Here is a 21837-nt window from a genome sequence, read left to right as displayed (position 1 = left end):
TATCAAGGTATACTACAAAGACACTGTACTCAAAACAGCCTGGTACTGGCACAAGAACAGGCATATAGACCATTGGAACAGAACAGAGAATCCCAGAAATCGACCCAAGCCATTATGTTCAATTAATATGTGACAAAGGAGGCAAGAACATACAATGGAGTCAACACAGTCTCTTCAATAAATGGTGCTGGGAAAATTGGAGGCATACAAGCAAAAAAAAAAAAAAAAAATTAAACTAGACCACCAACTTACACCATACACAATAATAAACTCAAAATGGATGAAAGAGTTCAATGTAAGTCATGAAACCATAAAAATCATAGGAGACACCATAGGCAGTAAAATCTCAGACATTTCTTGTAACAATATGTTTTTCAATATATCTCCTAGAGCAAAAGATACTGAGGAGAAAATAAACAAATGAGACTACATCAAAATAGAAAGCTCTGCATAGCAAAAGAAACCATTAACAGAATGTAAAGGGAGCCCACTGTCTGGGAGAACACATTTGGCAATGATACATCTGATAAAGGGTTAATATCCAAAATATATAAGGAACTCATACAACTTAACAAAAGGAAGACAAAAAATCAAATTAAAAAATGGGCAAAGGACCTAAATAGACACTTCTCCAAAGTGGACATACAGAAGTCCAAGACACATGAAAAATTTCTCAAAGTCACTGATCATCAGAAAGATACAAATTAAACTGCAATGAGGTATCACCTCATACCTGTCAGAATGGCTATCATAAACAAATCAACAAATGACAAGTGCTGGAGAGGATGTGGAGAAAAGGGAACCCTAGTACACTGCTGGTGGGAATGCAGACTGTTACAGTCATTATGAGGAAAAAGTACAGAGTTTCCTCAAATAATTGAATATGGAACTGCCATTTGACCCAGTGATCCAACTTCTAGGAATATATCCTAAGAAACCCAGAACACCAATCTGAAAGAATATATGCACCACTATCTTCATAGCAGCACAGTTTACAATAGGTAAGATCTGGAAATAGCCAAAGTGCCCATCAGTAGGTGAGTGGATAGAAAAGATGTGATTCATTTACACCATGGAATACTATGCAGCAGTAAAAAAGAAGAATCTCTTACCCTTTGAGACAGCATGGAGAGGCCTAGAGAGTAATATGCTAAGTGAAATAAGTTAGTCAGATAAAGTATCACATGATCTCACTTATATGTGGAATCAAATTAACAAAATAAACTGATGAACAGAGTGGATCTAGAGACATGGAAGTATAGAACAGATAGTCGAATGCCAGAGGAAAGTTGGGTGTGGGTGTGAAGAGGTCAACCAAAGAACTTGTACGCATATATACCTAACCAATGGACACAGACAATAGGATGGTGAATGCCTGGAGTGTTCTAGAAGTGGTCAATGGGGGAAATAAGAGGACATATGTAATACTTTCAACAATAAAATTGTTTTAAATAATTAATAAAAGATGCTCACCACACTTGAGAGTGGGTGAGATAGAATAACTTAAAGAGAACTTCAAGAATGTATAATAAAGAACCAAGCAGAATACAATAACTGAAGAATACAATAACTGAAACAACTACACTGGAAGAAATCAACAGCACATTAGCTAATACAGAAGAATAGATCAGCAATCTGAAAGACAGAGTTGTGGAAATAAATCAATCAGAAAAGAAAAAAGAAAAAAAAAAGTATTTTTTAAAAATAAAGATCATTTTAAAGGATCTCTGGGACAACATAAAGTGTGCAAATATTCATATTTTAGAGATCTCAGGAGAAGAAGAAAAACAAAAAAAGGAGCAGAAAGTTTATTTGAAGAAATAATGGATGAAAACTTTCCTATCATAAAAAAGGAAACAGACATCCAGGTCCTTGAAGGATGGATAGTTCCAAACAAGATGAGCCCAAAGAGACCCACCCCAAGACATATTGCAATTAATGTGACAAAAGTTGAAGAGACAATCTTGAAGGCAGCAAGAGGAAAACAACTAGTGACATACAAGGGCAACACTATAAGACCATCAGCTGATTTGTTAGCACAAACTTTACAGACCTGAAAGGAGTGGCAGAACATTTTTAAAGTGGGAGTTGGCTAAATTGCCTTTGGGGGCAAGAATATCTAAGCACTGTGGACAGCTAGAGCACAGTTCTTAAAAAGGGAGTTTGCTTGGATAATTTAGGAAGTTCTTGGAGGCAGTATTAATGCAGTGTTGAGAACCAGGGAAAGATAAGTAGGAGGGGAAATTAGAGAGGTAATGTTGTTAACTCAGTCACCTAAATACCGAGAGTACATTTTAAGGACTTTGGATTCTACTGTGAGGAAATGGCCAGCCATTGTAGTTTTAGCTGAGAAATGAAGTGAACTTAATAGTCATTCCCTGCATAACAATGTTTTGGTCAACAATGAATGTCATAGGATGGTGGTCCCATATGATAATAATGAAATTGAAAAATTCCACCTACTTGCATCATAGTCATCACCATGTGACAGCACAGTGCATCACTCATGCATGTTGTAATGTTGATGTAAACAAACCTCCTGTTGCCAGTCTTACAAACTATAGCACATATACTTATGTACAGTACATAACACTTCATTTGATAATAAATGAATGTTACTGGTTCACATATTATTATACTTTTTATTATTAAGTGTATACTCTTTCTTCTTATAATAAAAAAAAAAAAGCTGTATATTGATGGACCTGGGGAGCACTATGCTAAGTGAAATAAGCCAGACAGAGAAAGACAAGTACCATATGATTTCACTCATATGTGTAACTAACGTTCCCGTTGCAGGAAGAATCCTGCAATAGGGTTTCCTGCTGCACTCTACCCCACCCCGCCTGCTCTCCTCCGTTCTCCCCCGCCCCGCCTTCTCCCCCGGCCCCGCTTCTGCTCCTCCCTTCTCCTCCCCCCGGCTTGCTTGCTTCTCCGCAGCTTTACTCCCTTCTGCAGCTCTTGGCTTCTTTCTACGCTGTCTTGATATGCAAATTAACTGCCATTTTGGTTGGGATAATTTGCATACTTGTCCTGATTGGTTGGTGGGCGTGGCTTGGTTGGTGGGCATGGCTTGGGCATAGCGAAGGTGCGGTCAATTTGCATATTTGTCTATTATTAGGGAGGATATAATGAACAAAATTACCTAGCATGTAAAAATAGAGACAGACTCATAGATAGAGAGCATGCTGACAGCTGTCTGTGTGTGGGTGGTTGGGGAGGGGTGGGGAGATTGAGAACAAAAATAGAGAAAGAAACATGAAGATGAACAACAGAGAGGAGACTGCAGGGGAGATAGTGGTGAAGGAACATAGAGGAGTGTATAGGGAGGATAAATGGTGATGGATGGAGACTTGACTTGGGGTGGTGAACACACAATTCAATGTACAGATGATGTGTACATTGTGTTGTAGAACGGTGCACCTGAAACCTGTATAAATTTGTTAACTGGTGTCACCCCAATAAATTCAATAAAATAATTTTCCCTGTGAAACATTATGCCTCGTTATGCTAGCAGCAGCCTCATTTTATGTTTACCATATTTCTTGATAGCATCATTTTCTCCTGTGCTTGATTTAATCTTGTGTTGCTTTATACATTTGGTGTAGCCTAAGTATAGAGTGTTTATCAAGGTTTGTTATTGATTTTTAGAGAGAGAGAATGGAAGAGAGAAACCGATGTGAGAGCAAAACATTGATCAGCTGCCTCTGCACGCCCTTTACTGGGGATCAAGCTCACAACATGGGCATGTGCCCTGACAGGAATCACATTTGCAACTGTTTGGTGCACAGGACAATACCCAACCAACTGAGCAACACCAGCCAAGAGTACAGTGTTTAGAAAGTCTACAGTAGTATGTAGTATTTAAGACTGTCACACTCACTCAACACTCAACTCACTGACTCACCCAGAACAACTTCACATCCAGTAAGTTCCATTTTTGGTAAGTGCCCTATACAGGTGTATCTTTTTTTTCTTTAATACTATATATTCACTGCATTTATTTCATGCTTACATATGTTTGGATACACAAATACTTTTCATTGTGTTACAATTGTCTATAGTTTTCGTACTATAACATCCTATACAGGTATGTAGCCTAGAAACAATAAGTTATACCATACAGCCTATATGTGTAGTAGGCTACCCAATCTAGGTTTGTATTAGTACACTCTGATTTTTTTGCACAATGGTAAAATCACCTAATGATGCATCTCTCAGAACAAATTCCCATCACTAAGCAGTGCATGACTGTACTTATATTTTAGAAAGATTACATATTGGTTCAAGCTGCTAGAACAAAATTCCATGGAATAGGTGGCTTACTTAACAAACACTTATTCCTCACTGCTCTGGAGGCTGGAAAGCCCAAGATAAAGGTGTTAGCATATTCCATATCTGGTGAGCGCCTGCTTCTTGGCCTATAGGCATCTACCTTCATGCTATATTCTCACATGGCTGAAAGTAGAAGCTCTGGTGTCTCTTCCTCTTGTTAGAAGAGCACTAATTTCATCATGTGGGCTCTACTGTCATGACCTTATCTAAACCTAATGATCTCCCAAAGGCTTCACCTCCAAATGCCATCACTTTAAAGATTAGGGCTTCAATATGTGAATTGGGAGACAGGGGCACAAACAGTCAATCCATAGCAGATTACTTTGGTAATAAATATGACATCTGAAGCTAAGCAAAGTCTATCATATAAAAGGAGTGGCCATCTGTGTCAAATGCTGCTTATAGGTCAAGGATGGTGAGAAATAAATTGACCACTGGGTAGCATTGACATTATAGAATACTTCAACAAGAGCATTTCTAAGAAGTGACTCTATGAACCTCTTCCTGCCCTCTTTACCTTCTGCCTATCCATCTTCAATTCTAATTTCTTTTATATATGATTATCAGCCATTAATTTTTTCTTGTGTTTCAATTGCAAAAGAAGTGTTTGTTAGTTGAATTAGTAAAACAATAATTTCACACCATGCTACATGCTAACAAATTTAAAAATGTAAAATTATATTAATTGAAGGGTCAGTTTTTTTACATTGACAATAATTGGTATTAATTACTGTGATAGAAAAATATAAATATATTAGTTTTAATAGTTGCATTTGCTTTAATATGCCTTAGCATGATTGAATTAATGTTTTCTAAACTGATAGACATTCAGTTATGTCTGATTTTTTGACTCTATAGATGCTACTGCAACAATATTCTTGTTCAAATATCATGATATACAATTTTTTTATTCAATTGGATAGTTTTTCAAGAGTAGAATTCAGAGTCAAAAAGTATGTGTATTTTAAAAAGTAATGAATATTTACACTCCCAGTAACAATTAATAAAACTGTTTATTTACCTTTATTTATTAGAGTGGGATAATGTTAAGCTTTTTTTAATGTTTTCTAATCTGAAAGATATATTGTTGATACAATTTGCACTTCCCTGAATAATAATCAGGACAAGCACCATGTAATAAGTTAAGGGTCTTTTGGTTTTGTTCCTCTGTGAATTACCTGCTCTTTCCCATTATCCGTTTAATTGTTTTTGTTTTATCCAGAAAATTATTTTATATCTTAAAAATAATTCCTGTTATATCATCCATATATATAGTTATATATCCTCGTCAATCCTAGAACTGTATCATTTTGCTTCCTCTTTTTTTTTTAATTTTGTTTTCCTGGGATTGATCTACTATGTTAGTTGTTTCTAAGCAAGAGCTTTTCCTTTAATTTAGTATGTGTTTGGTTATCACAATGGGATGGTTCTATGCTTGGCAGTAAAACAAATATAGTTAAGGAAGTAATGTTTCTCTAATGGCAAAAGAAATGGAAACTTAGAAAGATAATTACTTTAATAGAACACAGCACAGCATGGTCACACACAGAGGTAAAAGCTTACTAGTGTTTTCAAAGTTCCCCCCTAGAGACGTACAAGTGCTCATGAGGAAGAAAATATCCTAAAAGAGGCTTCCTTTGCCACAATGAAGGAAGCTTTCCTATCCTAGCTCCCTGACCTTCAACTCAGCATGCCAAACTCTTCCAGAGATTGGGTCCTGGCTACATGGCCTCCCAGTGAGCAATTCAACTCAGGTGTCACTGCATTCCTGAGCCATGTCTTGATTATATAAGTGGGCCAAGAATTTCTCAATTTTCCTCATTACTGTTTATTTTATCTTAATATGTTTCCTTTTCAACCTTGATTTTTATTATCTTTCCTTTCCCTGTTTGGGCAACCAAAATAGTGCTGTATATGTTCATAATAGTGACAGTAACTTTCCCCCATATCTATTTGCTTACATATATATTTTTTTAATTAACAAAATAATGCCTCCAAAAATGTATCATGGTCTGTACTTAGCAGCGTTTTTTCAGGTAGGTATAATCATATGATTACACTCTTGATAATGAAATGTGAGTAAAACAAAATGTGTGCAGCCTGGCCTGTGATTCAGTGGCTGAGCATCCACCTATGAACCAGGAGGTCATGGTTAGATTACTGTTCACAGCACATGCCTGGGTTGTAAGTTCCATCCCCAGTAGGGGCTGTACAGGAGGCAGCTGATCAATGATTCTCTCTCATCTATCCTAATCTAATAAAAGAGTAATATGCAAATTGACCATCATTCCAACACACAAGATGGCTGCCCCCATGTGGATATAAGATGGCCATGACAAGATGGCCAGCAGGGGAGGGCAGTTGGGAGGGATCAGGCCAGCAGGGGAGGACATTTGGGAGGGATCAGGCCTGCAAGGGAGAGCAGTTGGGAGTGATCAAGCCTGCAGGGGAGGGCAGTTAGGAGTGACCAGGCTGGCAGAGGAGGGAAGTTGGGGGCGACCAGGCCTGCAGGAAATGGCAATTGGGGGGGCCCCAGGCCTGCAGGGGAGAACAGTTGGGGGGCCACCAGGCCTGCAGGGGAGTGGTTAGGGGGTGATCAGGCTGGCAGGCAGAAGCGGTTAGGGGCAATCAGGAAGGCAGGCAGGTGAGCAGTTGGGAGCCAGCAGTCCTGGATATTGAGAAGGATGTCCGACTGCCCATTTAGGCCTGATACTACCGGGATCGGGCCTAAATGGGCAGTTGGACATCCCTCGAGGGGTCCCAGATTGGAGAGGGTGCAGGCTGGGCTGAGGGACACCCCCCTCATGCACGAATTTCATGCACTGAGCCTCTAGTCTATACTAATAAAAGGGTAATATGCTAATTAGACCTGGAGACCTTCTGGACGTCCTTCCAGACAAAGCCATGGTGGTGGGGCCAAGGCAGAAGCAGTTAGGGGTGAGCAGGACGGTAGGGGTGGGCAGTTTGAGGAGAGCAGGCTGGCGGGGGGGGGGGCAATTGGGGGCAAGCAGGCCAGCAGGGGGGAAGTTGGAGGCAATCAGGCCAGCAGGGGGGCAGTTGGGGATGAGCAGGCTGGCGGGGGGGCCACTTGGAGGTGAGCAGGTCGGCAGGAGGGGCAGTTGGGGGCGAGCAGGTTGGCAGGGGGGGCAGTTGGGGGCGAGAAGGCCATCAGGTAGAGTGGTTAGGGGCAATCAGGCAGGCAGGCAGGTGAGCGGTTAGGAGCCAGTGTTCCCAGATTGTGAGAGGGATGTCCAACGGCCAGTTTAGACCTGATCCCACTAAACCATCAGTCACATATCCCCCAAGGGGTCCCGGGTAGAGATTGGAAAGGGTGCAGGCTGAGCTGAGAGACAACCCCTCCCCCTCCCCCCCCCGTACAACAATTTCATGCACCAGGCCACTAGTATATATATATATATATATATAGATATATATATATGGAGAGAGGGAGAGAGAGAGAGAGAGAGGTAATATGCAAATTAGGCCAGGACACTGTAATGGGTCACAACCGGACAGGAGGAGGTTGTGCGTGCAGGTGAGGCCTGGAGTGGAGACGGAGACAGGGATGGGGGGACTGCCTGAGCCGGTGCAGCAGCTCGGGCACAGGCAGGGTGGCCAGTGCTGTGTGAGTCAAGCACGGGTCCCAGCCCCCCCATGGGGTGCCTCCTCACATGGCAAGAGGCAGTGTGCATCCTCACACGATTTCAATCATGTGCTGGGCCTCTAGTATATATATATATATAAAAAGCTAATAGAGCTAAGTGTCCACCCATCCAATTGGTCGCTATGATGTACACTGACCACCAGGGGACAGACACTCAATGCAGAAGCTGCTGAGTTTCAGTGATGTGGCAGTGATGGTTCTCGGATGATGCACCCTGAAACCAGAGAGGAGGAAGCCTGATTCCTCACGGGGCCATGCGATTCTACCTTCTACTGTGGATTATGTTGTTGCTGGGGCACTGTTGCCCCAAATCTGGTTTACTGAACACTTGCATTTGTGTTCCACACCCTGTACATCAACTTTGCAGAGCGCACTCTTACAGTCTGGGACCCCTCGGGAGATGTCGGAGAGCTGGTTTTGGCCCAATTCCCACAGGCCAGGCTGAGAGACCCCACCTGCTGGGGGGACCCCACTCATTCCACAGATGCCCTTTGAGCCCTGGCACCACCCCAGCTGTGGCCAGCCAGGGAGAGACCATGGGAGGTTGGCTCCAAGGCATGTCCAGATTGTCTCACCCAGTCCCGCCCCACCGGCCACCTTCTAATTAATTTCCTTTCAATGTGCACAAATTTGTGCACCGGGCCACTAGTCATTGATGTTTCTATCCCTATCTCTCCCTCTCCTTTCCTTTCTTAAAAAATTAAGGAAAAAAAAAAAAAGAAATGTGTGCAACTTTTACAGAATTTACTTAAAAGAAGGCTGCTTACCTTTTGTTCCCCTCTTTCCACCTATATATGGGCTGAAATACATATGTGGTGCTTGTCAGCCAGTTTCAATCATGATGCTGATGGTAACTTAATCTACCCTATGGATAGCAAAGCATGACCTGCAGAAATCTTGGTGGCTGCCACAGAAATGTTTGACTCTGCACTGCCTATCTATCTTCACACAATAAAATTAAAAACAAAACAAGAAAAACACTTCTTTCTTGTTTTGAGCCACTATATTTTGAAATCTTTTCAAAATATCCCAATAACAGAGCCAATAGATTGGCAAACTTTCTGTAAGAAGCCAGAGAGTAAATATTTTTAGCTTCGCAGGCCATACAGTTTTTTTTTGTTCCTGTTTTTGTTTGTAATTACACTCTCTGTCCCAAGTCTGCCCTCTTAGTATGAGGAAGCACAGACAATACATAAATGGATACACATAGTGACGTTCTAATAAAGCTTCATTTCTTTTTAAAAAGTAGCTGGTCATATTTGGCTTATGGGTATAGTTTAATATTTCCTGAACTAGACTATAACATAAATAATATAGTCTTTTGGTTATAAAGAGATGTGTGAAAAAATATTATGTGTGAATATGCATTCCTTTTTAATTTACATAAATTTTATTGTGCTAAAAATCTCATTTAAACATTGTTTAATACTATAAGTTTAAGATCAATAATATAATTTGTACTGCTGTTGATTACTTCAGATTCCTGCCTGAATGTCCATCATAATAATAAATTAAGAGACAATTATTATGCTATTATATTGAGTCTTCTGATATACTAAAATGATATCTCCATTTGCTTAGGTCCTGTTTAGTTTCTCCCAGTAATGTTTTCTAGATTTTGGTGACTGAAACTTGCACATGTGGCTAACTTTATATCTTAGTAATGTGTATGTGTTGATGCTATTGTAAGTGGTATTTTAAAAATTTCATTATCTAGTTGTTAAAGCCCAATTATAGAAAGGCACTTGAATTCACATATTAACCATGTTATAACACAACCTTACTAAATGCACTTAGTACTTGTGATAGCTTCTCTTGTGGGTTCCTCAGTATTTTATAAAGAGATAATCGTGCTGATAGAAAAATGTACCTCTCCCTTTAGAATCTATATGAATTATTTTTTCTTTCTTACCTTATTTCATATCCAAGAACTTTCAGGACAGTTATGAATACAAATGGTGAGGGTGGCCATTCCTGTTTTGTCCATGATCACAGTGAAAAAGCACTCAGTGTTTCACCATTAATGATGACGTTAGTTGAAAGTGTTATTGAAGGTTACTCTAATCAGACTGAGGAAATTCCCTCCTGTTTTAGTGAGTTGACAGTTTTTATTTTAAATGAGTATTGAATTTTGCCAAAGGCTTTTTCTGTAACCATTGTGATAAGCATGTGGCTTCCCTCCCCCTTCTACTAATATGGTAAATTATACTATTTTTAAAATAATGTCTTTATTAAAATATAAATATAAAAAATAAAACTCATTATTTTAAAGTGTATAATTCAGTAGTTTTTTGTAGATTTCCAAAGATGTGTAATTATCATGACTACTGAATTCCAGAACATTTTAAACACCCAGTAAAGAAACTTTGCACCAGTTAGCAGCCACTCTCCATTCCCTACTCCCACCATCTCCTTGCAACCAGTAATCTATTTTCTGAATCTACAAATGTGCTTATTTTGTTTTTACATTTCATAAAAAAAATAGAATCCTACAGTATGTGGTGTTTGTGTCTTGCCTAAAGTACTTAGCATAATATTTTTAATATTTGTCCTTGATATAGCATGTAATGGTACTTCATTCCTTTTTATGGGTGGATAATCTGCATTACATGGCTATCCTACATGTTTATCCATGTGTCAGTTAATGAACATTTGAGTTCATTCCACTTTTGGCTATTACAAATAATACTAATACAAACATTTATGTGCAAGTTTTTGTATGAACGCATGTTTTCATTTCTCTTAGGCACAACACATAGGAGTGCAATTGTTGAGTCATATGGTAAGGATGTTAAATTTGAGGACCTGCCAAACTCTTTTGCAAAGAGACTGCACCATTTTACCATTCCACCAGCAATATAGGAAGAGATCCATCTCGTGTGGACTGCACATTGAATACTTGCACTGAGAGACTACTCTCTTGTCTGGCGAGTCATATAAAGCTTTCACCACTTGATTGCATCTAATCCAAAGTCAGTTGTGGCTGCCAAAAATCAGTTTTGCCAGTTATACAATAATCACTCAATTTAATTAAATGTTAAATTAACAAATAAAAATAAATTCAAACAAAAAATTGATTTATTGAAATCTAAGCTGAATACTTTGAAAATACTTGATAAAAGCGAGTTACTAAAAGATGAAGATGAATTAGGTATAAACAAGACAATATAAAAGACAGGAGGGAATCATGTAAAATTAAAAGAGGATTCTAAACTCAATTTACTTTGGAAGTTTCTAAACATTTTTCTATAAGAAAAAATGAGGAAGTTATAGTTGATATAAAAGCAAAACAAACAAATGGAAAATACCAAAGCAGAATTTTACTCAGTGGACCCAACTATATATATAAAAGCCTAAGCAACCATTAAGACCGAATGATCAGTTGACCCGTTGCTATGATGCGCATTGACCACCACAGGGCAGACACTCAACGCAGGAGCTGCCCCTTGGTGGTCAGTGTGCTCCCACAGAGGGAGCGCTGCTCAGCCAGAAGCCAGGCTCACAGCTGGTGAGCACAGCTGTGGTGGTGGGAGCCTCCCCCAACTCTGCAGCAGCGCTACTGAGTGGTGGCGGCGGCAGGCACAGCAGGCCAGGATGAGTGCGAGCGGCACTGCGCTAGGCCCCAGCTTGGTCTCCTCCCTGGCCGCCTGCCGCTTGGCACACTGCTACATCCCTCAAGGGGTCCCAGATTGCGAGAGGGCGCAGGCCAGGCTGAGGGACTCCCCACCCCCGTGCATGAATCCATGCACTAGGCCTCTAGTTTACAATAAAAGATCTTGAACCTATACAAAGATTGAGAAATGAATACACCTGTATGTTTTTAAATTAACATGAAATGTTTAAGAGTTTATACTTTTACTAGAGGCCCAGTGTGTGAAATTGCATGGAACCCAGAGTCCCTCTCACTGCCACCGCGGGACCCATCAATGCACCTTCTGGTGACCAGTCGTTTGGGCATTATGGTGTTATGGTGTTACGGCCACTGGCCTTTTATAATATAGATCATATTTATAAGTCTCGATATTTAATTAAACTTTTCAACTAGTCAATGAACTATATATAAGGGAACTATCAAGCAATTTATACCATTGCATTGTATTTGATCTTAAAGAAGGCATGTAGTTTGCAATTTTTATTTTTATTTTATTTTCTGTATATAAATCACTATCAAAATAGTGAAACTCAGAAAATGAAATAATGAAAAATGACTTGATGAAACATGAGGTTGGGTATATTTAAGGTATATGTTGCTCCATTTTAAAGGGATTGGATGAGTGAGTAGAACAAACAAAACAAAAACTAGATTTTAATCTCTTGTCTTCATTTTGTAACTATAAAATCTTTATCATGGTAGAAATATCTGTGTGAATAAAAAAACTTTATGTAGCCCTTGCCAGTTTGGCTCAGTGGATAGAGCATTGATCTGGGGACAGAAGGGTCCCAGGTTCGATTAGAGGGCACATGCCCAAGTTGTGGGCTTAATATAGCTGATTGATGATTCTCTCTCATCATTGATGTTTCTCTCTCTCCCTCTTCCTTCCTCTCTGAAATCCATAAAAAATATTTTTTAAAAAGCTTTATGTAATAATATAAAGTAATATTTAAGGACTCATGTGTGTTCCAAAGATTAGTGTACTCATATATAAAACATATTTCTTAGAATAACAATAAACAGAACATATTCAAAACCTTAAAGATAAAAAGGCAAAGAAAAACACATTGAAGCAGCTAATAGAATAAAAGGGGAGCCTGTCTCATATGGTGCCATATAAATCTCTAGAATTTATATTAACACATAGTTTTTAAATAAACTTTTTATTTTAGAACATTTTTATATTAAAAAATTAGGAAAGTACTACAGAAAGTTCCATACACCTTACAAACTATTTATTATTAATTTGTTATATTAGTGTGCTATAGTTGTCACAATCAATGGATGCATTATTATGAAATAAAGCTCATCCTTAAATCTTATTTCCTTAGTTTTTGCCAAATGTCCTTTTTTGTTCCAGGATACCATATTACAGTAATTACGTTTCCTTAGGTCATGTCAATTTCTCAGAGTTCCCTTGTCTTTGATGACTTTAACATTTTTTTTTAATAATTTTATTGATTTTTTACAGAGAGGAAGGGAGAGGGATAGTGAATTAGAAACATCGATGAGAGAGAAACATCAATTAGCTGCCTCCTGCACACTTCCCACTGGGGATGTGCCCACAACCCAGGTACATGCCCTTGACCAGAATCGAACCCAGGACCCCTCAGTCCACAGGCCGACGCTCTACCCACTGAGCCAAACCGGCCAGGGCTGACTTTAACATTTTGAGGGGTATTGGTCAGGAAATTTTTAGAACACCTCTCAAGTGGGATTTGCTGTTCTTTTTTCTCATAAATAAACTGGGGTTATCAGTTTCTGTGAGAGGACCACAGAAGAAAATACTGTTCTCATCATGTCACATCAAGGGTATTTGCTATCAACATGACTTTTCACTTTTGATGTTAGCATATATCACTTATTGGTAATGTTTCTCCATTGTAAAATTGTTCATTTTCCCTCATGGCATGCCTACTCTTTGGAAGTTAGTATGTGTAGCCCAGCTTAAAAATATGTAATTAACTTCACAACCTTCAGGGCAGTGTATCTACATAAATTACTTGGAATTCCAAGAGATTTGTCTCTTCTCTCTTATTTATTTATGTACTTATATCTAGATGGATATTTTCAAATATAATACTACTAGAGGCCTGGTGCACAAAATTCATGCATGGGGGTGGGGTAATCCCTCAGCTAAGCCTGCACCCTCTTGCAATGTGGGATTCCTCAGGGGATGTCTGACTGCTGGTTTAGACCCGATCCCGCAGTAGCCTAAACTGGTAGTTGGACATCCCTCTCACAATCCAGAACCACTGGCTCCTAACCACTCGCCTGCCTGCCTGATTGCCCCTAACCACTAATCTGCCTGCCTCATCACCCCTAACCCCTCTGCATGCCTGCCTGATCACCCCTAACCGCTTGCCTGACTGCCTAATTGCCCCTAACCACTCACCTGCCTGCCTGATCGCCCCTAACTGCTTGCCTGCCTGCCTGATTGCCCTTAGCCACCTCTGCCTAGACCCCCGTCGCGGTGGCTTTGTCCAGAAGGACATCGGAATGATGTCCAGAAGGTCTAATTAGCATATTATGCTTTTATTATTATAGATGCTATTAATTTTTTTTTCTGAAATTTTTCTAGCTTGGGACAATTGAAGCTCTTTATCCCTTTGACATACTCCCATCACTGACTCTGGTTTCCTTTCCTCCTTTATTTTTTTATGTTTTGTCACTTTCTTACTTACTGGCACTACAAGTTGCTCTAGAAACAAATTGTATATTCTTACCCCTATTCTAAAATCAGTAATTTTTCCAAAAAGCCTGAGTTCCTTTTATTGAATAGAATTAAAAACCAAGTTCTTGGCTTTATGCATGCTCATGCCTATATACATATGTATATAGGTAGCTGTACATATATACATATTTAATAATACTTCTATATGTATTCATCTGTATCTATGTTAAGATTAGAGGCTCGGTACACGAAATTCGTGCATGGAAGAGGGTGTCCCTCAGCCCAGCCTGCACCCTCTCCAATCTGGGACCCCTCAGGGGATGTCCGCAGGGATTGGGCCTAAATCAGCAGTTGGACATCCCTCTCACAATCCAGGACTGCTGGCTCCTAACCACTCCCCTGCTGGCCTGATTGCCACCTAACCGCACCCACAACTGCCCTCCCCAGCTGGCCTGATCATGCCCCTAACTGCTTGCTCCCCCATGCTGGCCTGATAATGCCCCTAACTGCTTGCTCCCCCATGCTGGCCTGATAATGCCCCTAACTGCTTGCTCCCCCACTGGCCTGATCGCCCCTAATTGCCTCTGCCTTGCCCCCCGCCTCTGTGGCTTTGTCTGAAAGGAAGTCTGACGTTCAGAAGATGTCTGGTCGACCCACTCTAATTAGCATATTACCCTTTTATTAAGGTAAACATAACTTTATACTGATGACTTTTTTTCTAATGATATGGATTATTCTACCCTTCTCCTGCTGCTTATCTATAACCTCCCATTCCCAACTTTGAAAAACTGGCATTCATTTACTTAATTAATTCCAGTATACATGTATAGTGGTTTCAGAATTATTATCCTGTATCATGAAAAATAGCTTTATCAATTAGAGAACAGTTTATTTTGCCCATATTTTTATAGTCCCCATTCATCTCCAAAGTCAACATCTTTCCCAGACTCAGTTCAGTGAAGTTGTTGCATAAATTTCTATTACAGTTTAGAGTTAGATCATTATTTACAGGCCACTTTCCATTCTGGGATTCCCTAACCTCCTAAATGACTTTTTAATTTGCATATACTAAAATTCACTCACTGCTGTGAAGTTCAATGGGTCTTAACAAATGCATAGTGTCATCTATACATCATAATAGTATTATAAATAATAGCTTTATTACCCTCAAATTTCCCATGATTTCATTTATTAAATCCCTACTCTTGGTGACCATTGTTCTGTTTATACTTTCCTTTTCTAATGTGTCATATAATCATATAGTATATAGTCATTTCAGACATTTTTCTTTTACTTAGGAATATGTATTTATGGTGCATCTAGGTCTTTGTGTGGATTTTATATACATAGTATAATACATATGTTTATCTAACTTTTATTGTCAATTAAAAAATCTATATTATGGACAATTCCATGTCAGTACACACAGACAACTGTATTTTTTAATGTGTTTGGTTTTCTTAAATTGATTTCAGAGAAAGGAAGGAAAAAAGATAGGAACATCAATGATGAGAGAGAATCACTGATCGGCCATCTCCTGCATGCCCTCTACTGGGTATCAAGCCCTCACTCAAGCATGTGCCCTGACCTGGAATCAAACTGTGACCTCCTGGTTCATGGGTCGAAACTCAACCACTGAGCCACACTGACCAGGCACACAACTGTATTATTTAAAAATATGATATAGTATACCATAGAATAATAATGCACTTTATTTAAACTTCCCACTGTTAATGAATATTAGTTGTTTTTTTCTCTCTTTTATTTTATTTACTAGTGACCCAGTCAGTGCACTGATTCATGCACATTGAAAGGAAATTAATTAGAAGGTGGCCAGTGGGGCAGGACTTGGCGAGATGAGCCGGACATGCCCTAGAGCCAACCTCCCATGGTCCCTCCCCAGCTAGCCATACCTGGGGTGGTGCCATGACTACAAGGGCATCTGTGGAGTGAGCAGGGTCCCTCTGGCAGATGGGGTGCCTCGGCCTGGCCTGTGGGGATCAGGCCGAAACCAACTCTCCGACATCCCCCAAGGGGTCCTGGAGTGCAAGAGGGCACTCTGCAAAGTTGCTGTCGTACAGGGTGTAGAACGCAAACACAAGTGTGCGGTAAAACAGATTTGGGGTGACAGTGCCCCAGTAACAACATAACCCACGACTGATGGTAGAATTGTGTGGCCACACGAGGAATCAGGCTCCTTCCTCTCTAGTTTCAGGGTGCGTCACCCAAGAACCACCGCTGCCACATCACTGCAGCACAGCAGCTCCTGCGTTGAGTGTTTGCCCCCAGGTGGTCAGTGAACATCATAGCTACCGGTCTGTCAGACACCTAACATATTAGCCTTTTGTATATATACTTGCTGTGTAACTTTGAATTTGTATATTTGTTTAATTATTTTATAGCTAGAATAAAGCATTGATTGGTTGAGGTATGAAATGCTATTAACTTTAAATTTTTATTTTGAAATAATTTTAGATATACATATTTTGATGTTTCTATCTTTCTCCCTATATAACTCTCCCCCTAGCTTCCTTAATGTTAACATCTTCTATTAATCATGATTATATAGCTAATATTTGATATAATATATATTACCTTCCAAGGCAGCTGCACCAATTACACTATTTCCAATATTCTACAAGGAAAACTCTTTTCTACACACTTTTTTAAAAAATTTAAATTCTTTATTGTTTAAAGTATTACATAAGGCTTCTTTTGCCCTCATTGACCTCTCCCAGCCACCCCTACCCCCCAGCATATATGCCCTCGCCACCCAAATCTGTTTTTAAGAGCAGACATCATTCTTAAATTGTCAATCTGATATGCATATATATTTTGTCACTTAAATAGCATATTCCTAATTTGAGTGAATAATCATATTTTCATATAATTTTTTCTAATTAATATAATGATTTGTTAATCCTTTTGTTTATTTTCCTTGACCATTTGTGTCATATTTTCCTTATTAGATTCTCCCAGCCTCACTTGCTTCCAACTTGCTCAACTGTCAAGCACTTCATCAGCAAACAAAGCTATGCCCCTCTCCCTGGCTCTGTTGTGTAGGCACACCTGCCACTTGCCTGGGGTTTCTGGTTCCTCCCATCAGTTTTTTATTTGAAAGAGTCGCTATACACAAAGATTGAGCTGATTTCCCTTAGGAGCCAAAACATACAACCTAGAAGGGCAAGGAGCTAACTCCCAATGGAGGAACCTTGGAAAAATGGGAGAAAAGAAATAGTATGGAGCTAGGTGTGTGGATCAGTTGGTTGCAGCATCCTCTTGTACAGCAAAAAGATTGTGGGTTTGATTCCATTAAGGGCAAATTCCTAGGTTGGGAGTTCAATCCCAACCAGGGCATGAATGGGAAGCAACTGATTGATGTTTCTCTCACATTAATGTCTCTCTCTTGTCCTCTCTCAAAAAAAGGAAGGAAGGAACGAAGGAACGAAGGAAGGAAGGAAGGAAGGAAAGAAGGAAGGAAGGAAGGAAGGAAGGAAGGAAGGAAGGAAGGAAAGAATGAAGGAAGGAAGGAAGGAAAGGAAAGGAAAGGAAAGGAAAGGAAAGGAAAGGAAAGGAAAGGAAAGGAAAGGAAAGGAAAGGAAAGGAAAGGAAAGGAAAGGAAAGGAAAGGAAAGGAAAGGAAAGGAAAGGAAAGGAAAGGAGAAATCTGTAATATATACTTGGGTAAAGATTTAAAAAAAAAAAAAAAAAAAAAAAGGAAGCACCAGAATAAAGCAGGTAGACACATTCCTTGGTCAGATAGACACAATTTTTAATTGACTGGCCTTGAATTTCCTCTCCTCTTCCTGCCTTATTTATTACTTCCCTCAATCTTTCTGACCTGAGATTGCATCTTACAATAACACCTTGAGACCTAAACCTGGCCTCAGGCTCAGTTTTCCAGCAGATTCTGAGTTAAGACACCATTTTCTGCTTTTGGCTGTTTTTCTTTATCAACTTAAAAACTATAATCATGCATTATGGTAATTCACTTATTTCTGTTATATGTGTGCTAAATATTTTTCAGTGTGTACTTATTTATAAATGTTATTGTATAGTATTTTTCATTGTATAAAATATAAATTTTTATGCAATTTGTTCTATCATTCTTTTCCTTTATAATTTCCGAAGATTCCTATGTTGCTAGGGATGGCTTTCTCCATCCCAACATTTTTTAAAAAATTCCTACTAAAGTATACTATCTATAACTTTTCTCCTTAATGCATTTGAAATGTAGTACTTTTATGATAAAGAAAGGCAGAGAGATTTAGACTTCAAAGGTGAGCTTCTAATTCACTTTCTTCCCAATCCTTTTTGGCAGCACTATAAAGTATCTAGAACTCATGTGGGAAAAACTATGAAAGAATCTATACTCAAATTACCAAAAAGAACCACTTTTCCTTTGCTTCCAAGAAGACAATTCTAAGAACAAAACTCAGAAATATGCAATACCAAAACCCTCCTATAAGTCAAACAATTTCTCTTGAACTTCCATTTCAGGGAATTAATTTTCCTCTTTAATCCCTAATAATAATATGAAGCAATAGCTTGCGAAGTTACCTTTACACATCATACATTTTTTTTGGGGGGGGGGTTAGGTTAAATTCAGGATCACTTACAAACTCCCTACTACTTTTATACCAATTAGAAAAAAATATCTGTCCCCTCTGGATGGATGCAGCTCTATAGGTAGGCACCTTGGCAAACTGCCAGCATATCTGCACAACAGAATAAGTCTCTACCTCAGGACCAAGACAGCCCCACCTCAAACACAAAGCACGGAGACTAGAGCTTAGTTGGATTTCTGCTCATACCAGCCTCATCAGCCAGATGCGCTAGAGGAGTGAGCCTGCTCCAACCTATGCTGGGCACTGCTTAAAGCAAAGCTGTTGCTACCATCTCCCTCAAATTAAGTATGGCAGGACTTACTTAGTCTTTGATGGCAAGCAGAAGATAATTACAACATATTGTTAGAAAAACAATAGAGGAGGAGGAGAGGGATGCATTAAAAATCTGAGATCTTTCTTCTAAACTCTCAACTTTTCTGGAGACTGCTCAAAAGACTAGTGTCCATGATATTTTGTGCTAAAGATTAAATCCAGCAACCCTGAACCCCATTTCAATTTATATGAGCAGTCTTATTCCCTCCCATCCATTTTTATCCTCCATAGTAGAATGGTACAGAACATTTTGTTTGTGTTAAACCTTTATTAGTTTTAATCTTCCCAAAATACCTTTTAAATCAATGCATTTATTTTTAAGCACAAAAGTGAGTATCTCACTATTTACTGGCAGAGTATCATTTCCATGCAGTCATATAATTTATTTTCCCACTTTATATTCCGTTATTATTTTCTCCCATTCAATCACCATAATTTTATTAAATACTTATATTCCTGAAAAACATATTTCTATTTTTATGCTATAAATCTTATTTTTTTTCTTTTGTATTCAACATGTTTTTGAGCCCAATGTGAGTATATGTGAATTTACTTCATTATTTTTTAGCTGATGTAGAAACAGTGTACAGTAGGTCCTCGGGTTACGTTGGAGATCCGTTCCTATGGTGCAATGTAATGCGATTTTCGCCGTAAGTCGGAACCCACCTACATAAGCACCTACATCACTCACATGGAGCACATACACAGCAGTGATGAAGTGAAACAGTAAAAAAAAAAAATTAAAAGAAAGATAACAATTCCTGACCTTTACTTGTGGTAAATAAATAATAAAAAAACATAAAGCACATATGTACATATGTTGAAATGACAGAATTTTTTTTTTTTAATAAATAAATGGGAGATGGTGATGTAACCACGAAATGACATACATCGAGTCTCATGTAACCCGAGGACTGCCTATATATGTAATTTAATCCATGTATGTAAAGTATATATAGATTAACCCTTTGCACTCGCTTGCTTTTTTCTCGATTCCTTTATTCTAATGCTAACCGTGTCGAGTCACACTCGACATCCGAGTGCAAAAGGTTAAATTACATATATAAATTAAATTACATATATATAAATTACGTTACATATATATAAATTAAATTACATATATATAAACTAGAGGCCTGGTGTACGAATTTGTGCACAGGTGGGGTCCCTCAGCCTGGCCGGAGATTGGGGCTGATAGGGGCCATCTTGCATAGTCCCAATCAGGGTGATCTGTCTGGCCAGCAGAGGGACTGCAGGAACTTGGCCAGCTGCCCTGATTTGGGCCATCGGGGCCGGCCAGCTGTGGGGGCAATTGGGGCTGCCAGCCAAGGGGGGGGAACCAAGGGAGGTTGGCTGGCCAGGGGGGAGGGGCCAATTGGGGCTGGCAGGGCAAGGGACTGCAGGAGGTTGGCCAGCTGCGGGATGTTGGCTGTGGGAGCACACTGAGCACCAGGGGGCAGCTCCTTCATTGAGCATCTGCCCCTGGTGGTCAGTGCAATTCAAAGATACTGGTCAACCGGTTGTTTGGTCGTTCAGTCGGTCAGTCACTTAGGCTTTTATATATATAGATTAAATGACATATGTTGTTGTTTTTTTCTTCAGTATTGGATTTTTTGTGTTTCTACCCTGTGGACTTAGCTAATTCCCTGTGGTTTTCATCTCCTTATAGTATGCCCTCTCCTAGAATGGACTTTCTTAGCATGGCTAGTTTTCTCACTCTAGAAGTATCATTTCCCAAACTGAGAATCACATCTAAACAGACATATCTGAGGGCAGTAATGGTGAACCTATGACATGCGTGTCAGCACTGACACGTGTAGCCATTTCTGATGACACGCAGCCGCTGAGGCGGCTGCATGCCGAGGATGAAACATTTGCTGCTCCTGAGGATGAAACATTTGCGAAATAATGGTTTTTCCTCAAAGTGACACACTACCCGAGTTACGCTCAGTTTTTTGGCGAAGTTTGACACACCAAACTCAAAAGGTTGCCCATCACTGTCTTAGGGGATGTATACAAGAGAAAGAAAGAAACATGCACAATCCATAATACTGTTCCCACCCAAGATCCCTGTTCTCAAGAGCTATTTTTAAAAATATATATTATTTATTTATTTATTTATTTATTTATTTATTTCAGAGAGGAAAGGAGAGAGAAAGAGAGAGAGAGAGATAGAAACATCAATGATGAGAAAGAATTATTGATCACCTGCCTCCTGCACACCCCACACTAGGGATGGAGCTTACAATCTGGGCATGTGCCCTGACCTGGAATCGAACTGTGACCTCCTGGTTCATAGGTCAATGCTCAGTCATTGAACCATGCTGGCCAGGCTCAGGAGGCATTTTTGATTCAACTTTTAAATTTTTCAACACTAGACACTGCATCTCAAATCCATCTGAGTATTGTCCATTTCTGGTACTTTCTTTTAAAAAAAAAACATTTTTATTGACTTATTGGGGTGACATTGGATAATATATTTTTATAGGTTTCAGGTGTACTTTCAATTATACTGCCAGAATAACCCTAATATGGAAGGAGACTTGACTTGGGAAGGTGAACACACAATACAA

Source organism: Eptesicus fuscus, chromosome 2 (genome assembly GCF_027574615.1).
Source record: "Eptesicus fuscus isolate TK198812 chromosome 2, DD_ASM_mEF_20220401, whole genome shotgun sequence".
In the NCBI taxonomy this organism is placed as follows: Eukaryota; Metazoa; Chordata; class Mammalia; order Chiroptera; family Vespertilionidae; genus Eptesicus; species Eptesicus fuscus.
This window is presented reverse-complemented; position numbering follows the sequence as displayed.